Source organism: Peromyscus californicus, unplaced genomic scaffold (genome assembly GCF_007827085.1).
Source record: "Peromyscus californicus insignis strain IS unplaced genomic scaffold, ASM782708v3 Scaffold_5__1_contigs__length_169319896, whole genome shotgun sequence".
NCBI lineage: Eukaryota > Metazoa > Chordata > Mammalia > Rodentia > Cricetidae > Peromyscus > Peromyscus californicus.
This window is the reverse complement of record NW_026294573.1, coordinates 60,305,300-60,316,368: the sequence shown is the minus strand read 5'-3', so window position 1 is coordinate 60,316,368 and position 11,069 is coordinate 60,305,300.

Sequence of the window (11,069 nt, the reverse complement as noted above, 5' to 3'; positions counted from 1 at the left end):
GTATATCTGCCTTGCTTCCTCTTTTTCATAATACAGTGTAGCCTCTGTTTGAAATTCCCAGTGAGGAGAAAATAGCTGTGAAGTAGTTCACTCCATTTTCTGTCTTTCTTTCATCAATAATGTCTGTTGGAACTTGAGTTAGCTTTCACCTCTCAGTGTTATAAACCCTTTATTTATATTTTCCCAGTAACCAAAATTAATGTCCCTCTTTATACATGGTAGCCCTTAAATAAATCAACATGTTAACACATCTGTCCTCTTAGCAAAACAATTCAGACTTTGAATTTGTCTGTATAGTCATCATAGCTCCCACTCATTCCTCCTTTAACTTATCATCCTCCTCTAGGCACTCTGTTCTCATGCATATCTTTTGTTCCACAGGTCCTGCAATGTCACAGTGCTCTGGGTTGGCTCTGGCCATTTCCAAGCAGATACAGGTGCCCTTGGTGCCAACACAACTTAATTACTAGAAAATGACCCTGTTTGTTTTGGTCCAATGATCTGGCCTTAGATTATTATTTGAGAATCTCACTTACTAAATATAAATTCTCTCTCAAACATATTTGCCAGACAAGTTCACTATAACATCAGCCAAATCATTGTTAAAAAAATCACTAAGCAACTAGAGCTTTCCCTTATGATTATTAAGCCACTGATAAACATTTAGATGAATCTGTTGCTAGCCTGTCAGTGTACTTCAAAAAACAGCTCTCTGTGTTTCTCCATTTTGTGCCAAGGTCCCAGGAATTTCCTTTCCATATCTCAATCAAGTAACTTAGAGCTTCTGAATCGACCATACTCTCCATCACATTACAACAGTATTACAACAGATGTGGGGGAGTCATTTAAAAACAAAGTGGAAAAAGGACATTGGGGCACTAATGTGTATAGCTTCTAGATATAAAACATTGCCTTAGGAGATTTATATACAGTACTAAGGTTTTATGATACCACATTCTCACACGCACACACTTTGTAGAGATTGAAAACTGAAGCTCGTTGCAGTTAATGAACCTTAAGACCTGTAGTATTTGGAACTGAGGATTTTATTTTTCTAACACACACACACACACACACACACACACACACACACACACACACACACACAAATGCATGTTCTTTCCCATACCACTTCTTTAAGTCTCTGACTAAACAGGATGTCCAACAATATGATACAGCTCTGACATTACACAATGCAGTAAATGCTCAGTTCCAAAAGACTGCCCCTCAGCAGCTAACTGAAAATTAGGGTTCTAAGGCTTTCCACACTGTCAAGTTTACTATACACTAAGGTTTCCTGTGATCCCCTCCTTCATTTCCACTATTCCCAAGAATAACTGACAGAATTTAGAAAAAACAATATACTTAAAGGATATCATGAAGGAAGAGGTGAAGGAAGAAATTTTAGAATAAAATATGGTGGTGGTGAGGTGGTGCTGACCACTGTGCCCTCTCTAAGTACATCAACTTGATGTTTTCTCCAGTTATAGAAGTTCTAACATTATCATTTAGGGGTATTGAGGGATATTTGCAAAGGATTCACTGAGTAGACATTGTATGACATTACTCCTGGGGAGACATGAACAAAACATCTACTCACCTCAGATAAGGAATCAACAACAGACCAGAATATGGAAACTACCCAAGCACGACTTAATGAACCAATGTGTTTTATTGGGACTGCTTGCAGGGCTATGGTGAGAGATTACTTACGGGAGCAGAAACCACTGCAAGGCAGCTACATAAACAAAAGCTCACCCCAGCCTGGGTGACAGTTCACAAAGGCTGGAAAATTGGAATGCACTGCAAAACCTGCAGGCAGCTCAACAGTTTGGAGGGTGTCCATCCCGAGTGCCTCAGTTGGTTGGAGCCTTTTCAAGGCAGCTAGCTGGTCTGTGTTTTTCCTGCCCTGCTGGACTGGTCTGTGCCCTTTTCTGGTTGTTCAGTCTGAGCCTCTTCTAAGCAACTTAGCTTGTCTCAAGAGTCCTGTTTGCAGCTTTCTTTATCCAAGAGTCTTAGCTGCTTGGCTTGTCTGAGAGTGACTCTCAGCAGGTCTTACTCCTTACCCCTTACTTTGGAGAGGGGGGAATCCTAGTGAATATGGTCAGTTTCAGGGACTTCCTCAAGCTATTGAGTTGTTAACTTCCTGTCTTAATGAGCTTCTGAGCAGGATGAAGTGTTTCACCTCTCCCTAGATCATTCGCCCTGTTTCACCTCCCTGTGAATGTTCTGTCCCTTAAAGAGCTTCCCTCGAAAGTACAAGTTTTTGTTTTGTTTTGTTTTTATCTCGGGGGAAACCACTGTACAACAGTAAGCATGACCGATCACATTATTGACCATTGATGATTGAACTCAATCTCTGGTCCCTCTCTTCTCTCTAGAAGTCAATAATCTAATCACATGACTACATGGGGGCATGTCTCTTCCCACTTCAGTCATATCACTGGCAAAAAAAAAATTGCTAGGTAGTTAAAATTCTATATCAGGGACCAAGGACAAAATTACATTGCTCATAATAGTAGAAATACATTTTTAACCCAACTCTCCCTGGATTGCATATGTCTATGTTCCCTTAAAGTTCACATGTTGGGAACTAACAGTGCTGGGAGGGATAGCTTAAGAAATGATAGATGTCTGGGACTTTGTCCTCATAATGAAAATAAAATCATTATCATAGGAATGAGTTTGTGGGAAGAGTAAATTCAGGCTCCTTCTTGCTGTCCTTTGAGCATGCTCTCTTGTTCTTTCACTCTGTGTTGGAATGACACACAAGGCCCTCAGTCACTGATTCCTTTACCTTAGATTTCTCAGCCTCCAGAAACATGAGTAAAAAAATTACTGTTCATTTAAATCCCCAAGCCGGGGTACTCTGTTATAGCAACATAACATGAACTAAGAGATATTTGCTTACATCAAATTTCCTTCTGATGAATAAACACATTTTGTAAAAGCTTGAATGAAAGGCTCTATCAGTACAAGATATTTTAAGATGTGCACCAAGTAGAAATATCTTGTGTCAAAGTCACATCAATCTAAAAATTAGTAATCAAGAAAATGAGGCTTGAGGAATTTGTTGTTTTTTTTTTCATTTTGAATAATTATACTCAGCACTTTCCATTGTCATGTTTACCCTTCATAAGCTAAAGCATGTCAAATAGGTAAGGACATCCTTCCCCATCAAGTATCTGTCATTAACTGTAGGTTAAGGACCCAAATATAATTTTACAATAACCTTCACATTTATCAACCACCTGTCAATCCACCCACATGCACTATCACAGGTTTAAGTAAACACATTTATTCAAAGAGCAAAAAGAATAGGTTTATCATATATTTTTTAAAAAGTTTGGAACACTTTGTAAATAACTTGGAAAATACATGATTGCTGTACAGCATGCTCTGTGTAGTTCTGATTCTATGGGCTGGAAAAATCAATGGAAGATGTTCTTGAGACCAAAAGAAATGAGGTATTTTTATGCGCCTCCTCATTTTCTAGGAATTTTCCAGAAATGGACTGAGAAGGCTACTCAGTGGTTCTCAGAGTTCTCACTCCAGATGTGTGACGCTTGAAACTCCAGTCCCCAGGACTGAAAGAAGAAAAAAACTGAACATAAAATTAAACTTTGTAACAAAAAAATGGCTATAATTTTCAAATTTCAAGGGTTTTGTGTAAAAATAACAGAAATCGTGCTATTTTTCTGGGTTTTTTTTTTTTTTTTTCCTATCAACTAGCAGGAATGGAAGTCATGTTTCAAGTCTGTTGCCTTCTTAACCAGGCTAAGTCATTGTTCACCCATCTTACAAATAACAAATTTAAAACCTAAAGGCTGAGAGGCAAAACATCTGAAATTCTGTGTGTGTTTGTGTGTGTGTGTGTGTGTGTGTGTGTGTGTGTGTGTGTGTGTGTGTGTGTGCATGTGTGTGTGTGTCTGTGTGTGTGTGTGTACGTGTGCGTGTGTGTGTGTATTGTATTCAAGAGTATAAATGTTACGTAGGTAGGTCCACCCATCCATGTGCAAAGAAACCAAAGGGTAATATCAGAGTCTACTGTTGCTATCACATCCTGCCATTTTCCCTTACAGGTCTCTCCCTAATCTTGGAGTTCATCAGTTTTTGGCATGTGGATGGCCAATAACTTCCAGCAACTTTCCTATAGTTTCTCTCCCAACTGCACCCCAGAACTAGGGTTACAGGCACGAGAAGTCAGGCTTGACATTTTTGTGGATGCTAGGAATCTGAACACAAGGCCTCAGGCCTGACCAGAAAGCTTTATATCCTTGTTCATATGTTTTGTAGTATCTTCCTATATACAGAACCATGAACTCTAGAAACCCTTCAAAAACATATCCATGTGAATTAAGACATATTTCCTCGAAAAGGAAAGGCTTCAGATGATAATTCAAGGACAATAAAATGAAGGAGAAAGCAAAACAAAGAAAGAGAATTGAGGACAAGGCAGGAGAATGTGGAGCAAAATATAACAAAATAGCTTAACCAGAGCATTCTCAAAAACAGTATGCTATCTGTCCACGACACTGGAACAAAGATCATTCAGTCATTGTGTCCCCACCCAACACGTGTTTCCTAATAGCTTGGTCACTTACTCAGCACACTCGTTGTGAGCTCTTTTGTCTTTTCAGAATGACCTAGGTGCTAGGGAGGACATGCGTAACAGTAGAAGACAAAGCAGGACATCACTACCTTTGTGGTACCTTTATGGACCTAGCTGGGTGAAAAGGCAGATGTATGGATGAGCAGGGGACTCTCGTGGCAATATCTATAGGATTAGTGTCTCTTGCTCTATCATGAATCCAGAAATCAGAAGTGCATTAGTCAGAGTCTCCTTCCTGAACCCAAACCTTCTTTACTCAATGCGGATATGAAGAGACCAGAAAGAGAACATGATGGCTAAGAAAAGCATTAACAGCAGAGCTTCTTCATTTTGCTTGGCACATGTCTACACACTGGCCATTAGACTGAACTCAAATACTATTATGAAAAATAAGCAGTTCCTTTGCAGACCACAAAGATATCTCAGTCCTAAACACATTTTATGAGCAGGATATGAAGTTCAGGTCCTGAGACACTTAGTGAGGGCAAAATACTCTAAGTCCACCCCCTTTATAGAGACACTTGCTGAAATGCTGCACCAAACCACTGAACAGATTCTATATCTGTCTCAGTAGCTCACCACCAGCCACCTGAGAAAATAACAGTGAAAATAAAGTCACATTTCATCCCCATAAATGACTTGCTCAGGCCACAGTGTGTATTTCTAAGACCAAAGTGATAGACAGGATGAAGATACTCAAGTTACAAATGGCTAAACTGAAACCTCTTACACTCATCCTTCCTCAGAGTCTAGCCAGGTTTACACAGATATCAAGAGTCCCAATCCCAGGACAAGTATGTAAAAACAGAGAAGGACATCTTCTATTCAGGCCCCTTCATTACTGACATAGATATTCGGGTCATTTTGAGACAGTGTTTTTTAGTAGTATCTCGTGTATCTCTTAAAGAGGCCCAGTAGTCCTCTGTACATCCTGATTCACGACTACAGGTGCAGCATTCCATGCTGATTGCTGACTAATATCCCTTAGAAAACGTGTCAGATGGTGAATGACACAACTTACATTTTGTGCCCATATCGCTCCATAGTCCATTAAGAATACTGTGACCTTTTCTGTATATGTATCTGAAGTTGTGCAACTATGCAAAATTGGAGCTGTTCATTCTCTGTACATAAATAGTCTGGACTTTATTTGTCATAAAATATTTGGCTATCCAGCTCTCTGAGTACTTTCTATCCAACATTACATTTATTGAGAAGCCACTATGATAGGCCTTGTGCCAGTGTTAGGATAAACAGATGAACAGGGCCCCAATTTCACCCTACTAAAGTCACTCAGAGCAAATGGGGCTATCAGGCAAATGGGCAATTACAACGCCGGATGGAAACAGCTCGAGTGAGAGGGGATGTGGAGAGGGGGAGCAGAGAGGAAGGTGCAGCCACCAGACCGCTTGTGAAGGGTAAGAGAAATCTTTCCTGCAGTAAACCCAGAGCCCAGCCAGGTCAAGGGCTGGGACACTTTTCAACAGTGGGTGTTTGAATCAAATTGATCTACTATTCCTACTCCTAAGAAGTGATAACTGAGTGGTTAATTTTTTTCTTTTTTTTTCATTGGTTAAAAATGAAGATTTGTGTTATGATTCTGCTAGAGCTTTGAATTTACTGCTGGGTGACCTTGGTCAAGTGATTTAGCCTATTTAAAATTCAGTTTCTTCATATACAAAATAAAAATAACCTCCATATCCCTGGCTTGCCTTGAGGGTTGGCACAGAATAAGGCACATAAGGCATTTGTGTGGTGCCTGGCACAGGAAACGCTTTCCATAGTTGAAGTTTGTATTAGGAAGTGTAATTTGTGAATCTTTTCTTGTCTTTATTCCTGGTATGCAGTTAGTCTTCATTGTCAGCTTGACTGAATTTGAAATCACCTAGGAAACATACCTCCAGGCATATCTGTGAGGGAGTTTCCAGAGAAGCCTACACTGTATTTGGATCTAAATCCCCAAACATGAGAGCTACTCTCTCCTGTCGGTTGAGGGTGCAGAATGAAGAAAAGGAGAAAACTGAATGAGCACCAGCATCCATCTCTCTGTTTCCTGGATACTAAGATGTGAATGAGTAGCTGCAGCACATTCCCCCGCCACGGAGTCACATCATGGAGCTGCCTGCTGCCATACCTGCCTCTCCATGATGGACTGTATCCATGCAAATGGAGCCACGCAAACCCCTCTTCCCCATCACTTTTTAATGGGTATTTGGTCACAAAGACAAGTGACTCATGCAGCCAGCCCGTGCCAGTTGCTGGTTGGGCAATAGTCCTGTTCTGTATCACCTCAGTGTCAACATTGCCCCATAATACTGAAGTTTTAGAAGATGAATCAGCTCATGTCTGAAACCAAACTTCTGTTTTACTTGGTGAAGGAATAAGCACTCATGATTTTTTTGTTGATTATTTTTCTTTACTTTGCTTCCTATTTGTATTTTTGTTTTGTTTTTTTGTTTTTGTTTTTGAGACAAAGTCAAACTCTATAGCCCAAGCTGACCTTGAATGTGCGATCTTCCTGCCTCAGCCTCCTTTGTGTGGGATTACAGGTGTGCATCATTATGTCTGGCTCCTCAACAGTCTTTTAGGTGTGGTTATGCTTCATATTTTTTCCTTAGGAGTTATGGGGATAATTTTCTGTCCTAAAACTCTGTGTCTCTTCCTGTTGGGCATCAGAAAGCAAGTGTTACTTTCAAATGCCCATACTAGACTAGACACAACAACAGAAAGTCTGTGACCTAGGTAAACTGCCATTAAACATTGGAGAAAGAAAACAGATACTACCCTATGTTTCGTCAAAGGCAAGTCAATGAATTAGGCATGGAAACACATCAAATGTGATCTGAAATCTTAGTTCTGTCTAATCATTTGCAGCAAAGCTAAATGGTCTTGGTGTATGGCACTAATCAGTCATCCCAAAACATAACCTGAAGAGTCAGCAGGGCCTACTAGAAGAGCACGGACGTCTTCACGATGCTTGTCTTCATTTCAGTTTGATGGTGATGTTCACAAAACTCACATAAGTAACTATACATAGCATAGAAAACAAGCTGAAAGACCTGAAGCTGATCCTTCTGGTTTGGGGGTGGTCAATAAAGATACTGTAAATAAGATGGGCTTAAGTGTCACTTTATTAAGAATGGGAAATACATGTTCTAGAAGGAGGTGAATTTCCACTCTTTCATACTTAAAAACTGTCACTGTGCTGCAAATAAAGAAGGCGCGAGCTAATCCTTCCCTCTTCCCACATGTGCAGTGGCAGCGGAAACAGGCAGAAAGAACCCTGAAGTAGCCTTGAGTACTATTCTTGTCTGTGGGCTCCCTGCCAATGATTGCTTTTGTGAAGCCACTAGGAGCTGCTGACTGACTGCATTTCCCTGTGAATTCAAAAGCTATATTTAGAGTAACAACCACTGGAGATTTGGGGGACCTGGAGACAGGTCAAGAGATGTGGTCTTGCTCTAATCAATAGACACCTGAAATCATCCCTTGACCCAGGCAAAGAGAGTATAAACTTCATTACAGGGACAGAGAACAGAAGGACAAAAGAAAAAAAGGAGAACTCACAGGGTTCCATAGGTACCAGGCTAGAGCCAGGGACTCTGACTACACGGTATTATTAGATCTTAACAACTATGTAAATCGGGGATTATTCATTTTTCATGTTCTAAAATCCGAGGCCACCTGACTGCAGTGAAAGTGCCCATGTCCTTCTGTAACTAAAGCTAACTGCCTCTGCGAGAAGCACTCCTCTGGAGGCAGGTGCTCAGACTGAAGCTAAGGCTTCTCCAGATCTTTCCCTCAGGGACACAGATCTGTCATACCTTCCTGGCTAAGTGGATGGTGAGCCTGTTTGGACTAAAAGGAGCTACTGAGGCAATTGGCTCTACCTCAGTGGTTCTAAGCAATTCGGCATGGTTGACAAAAAGTTTCAGGGAAAACACTCACTTCTTAGAAATATGAATCCTTTTGAAGAAAAGCTGTGTAATCAGATACATGTAAGTTCAATTTTTCCCGTTCTCCTGCGCTTCTTCTGTAAGAATTAATGACAAACACCCATATTACAGAATGATGGAGAGTATTTTGAAAGAAGACATGGCTATTACCTCTTTGAAGAAGAAGAAAAGCATAGAATCCTGACTTTTCAAAGTTCTTCCACAAACATGGACTCAAGAGTGCTCACTAACTTGTGTCCAATAGTTGGCAGGATCCAACTATTATATATGGCTTCCAAAGGCAAGTCTGTCTAGCTAAATTAACCTTAGTATAATTGTGTCAAACAAGAAACTCACATCAGAAGTAGGTGTATGTATGATATAAAATTAAGCTATTATTTTTCACTTGCTATAGTTTAGATGCATGTGCATCTTCCCAAATTCATGTTGAAATTTAATTCTTTGTGCAATGGTACTAAGTTGTAGAACCTTTAGGAGGTGATTTGTCATGAGGTCCATGCCTTTTGATAGAACGGAGGCTGGGGAGGGAGCAAGTGAGACCTTCTATCCCTTCCATCACATGAGGGCACAGCAGTCATACCACCTGGAGGAAGCAGCAAGGCATGATTTTGGAGTTGTCATGCTCTACACTGGGCTGTGATAAGTAAATTTCCTCTGTTTATAAATTACTCAGTCTTTGACATTTTGTAACAGCAGCTCAAATTCACTGAAGAGAATTTCAGCGATACAGGGGAAAATGCTATCTATATCATTGAAGAAATGGACACAAAGTATGTTACCCCAGTGGGAAGAAAATAATGTCAAGGAGGGAAATACTGCAACACAGAAAGGGCTTTTTTAGGGAGCAATTTAACAGTGCCTTTTGTGAAAGATAAGATGTCGAGAGTTCAAAACAAGAATCAGATAAAGAAGAATAGAAATTCAAGCTGGGCAAGAATTGGAGAGATTCCTTATTATTCAACTATAGGTTGCATGGGAGGGGATGGTGGGAAAGAGTTCTGGATAAAGTCAGTGAATGGCTAAACCAGGTAAAAAGACAGGACCTTTATTCCATAAATCATGTGAAGTCACTGAAGAACTATGGTTAAAGGACAGTATAATCCAACCTATCCCATTCTGGCATTATCATGAGGAACGACTAAAATGGGGAAACAGAAGATATTTAAAAGACTTTTGCCCTAGTATGGATCATATGAAAAGGGGGTCCCTATCGGGATATAATGATAAAAAAATAAATGGGAATGAGCACTACAAAAACAGTAAGCATAGGTAGAGAAATTGATAGAACTCAATGTCTGACTGCATGAAAGTGAGTTCAGGGTGGAAATCAAATTCATATAATAAAGATGGGAATCTACCAGTTTTAAAGGAAATTACAGAACTAAGGAAGAAAGAGTAAACCTGAAAAAGAGTGGTATGGAAGAAAATATATAGTTTGTGTATATTCAGTGTATGTGTTTTCATTGCCTGGTCGGATTGAGATGCTCAAAAATTCTGATGATATGAGGTGGATCTGAATCAGAGGAACAAATTTGGACATCAACAGCACATGGAAAACAGTAGACCAAAATGGCCCATAAGAAGAGTGAGAGCCAATGCAGAAACTCAACAGACCTATAAAGAAAACACACCGAAAGAATAAGAGTAATAGCAAGAGTGACAGAAGAGCAAGAAGAATACTAGCCATGGAGTCAAGGATGTGAGGTCGACCTAGAATCAGGGGATGATATAGGTGAGGTGACGATGGTTCTGTTGATTAGTAAAATGCTCGGCATGCAGCATGAACACCTGAGTTCAATCCCCAGCACCTACATAAAAAGCCAGGCATGGTGGCTGTAATCTCAGTGCTGGGAAGGTAGAGATTTGTGGATCCCTGTTAGCCAGAAAGCTTAACTTAGTTAACAAGCTTGGGATCCCAGTAAAAGACCCTATCCCAAATAAATAAATAAATAAATGAAGATAGCTATCTCCTGAAAATGGAAACCCAAGGTTGACCTCGAGCCTCCATACACACACACACACACACACACACACACACACACACACACACACACACACACATATGTGTACACACTTAGAAGCACATAGGCATGTGTACACACACACATGCATACACAAATACACACACACTAGCCAACAGTATCAATCCCACAGATAAAAAGGATTTGGTCTTAGACAATTAGACGAGTTTCTGGTAGTTTTGAGAACAATTTAAAGAGAAACAAATGGGATTATAAGAGGGATGGATAGTCTGCAGCTCATAGATAACCATTTGGTTCTCAACTATCTTTTCAGCTTTGCTCATCATTTTGCTCCAAGAAATAATTTCCTCCGCAAGCTTGGACACATGGCTACCACCTGCCTACCCCACACTGATGTTGAATGTTTTGCATTTTTGCTAATTTCGCACCCTCTGCCCATTGAATCGCCCGAATTTTGCATGGCTCAGTTCCTGCCTAATTCCTCCAGGTGCTCTCCACCTAGTTTTCCTTTCCTGCTTT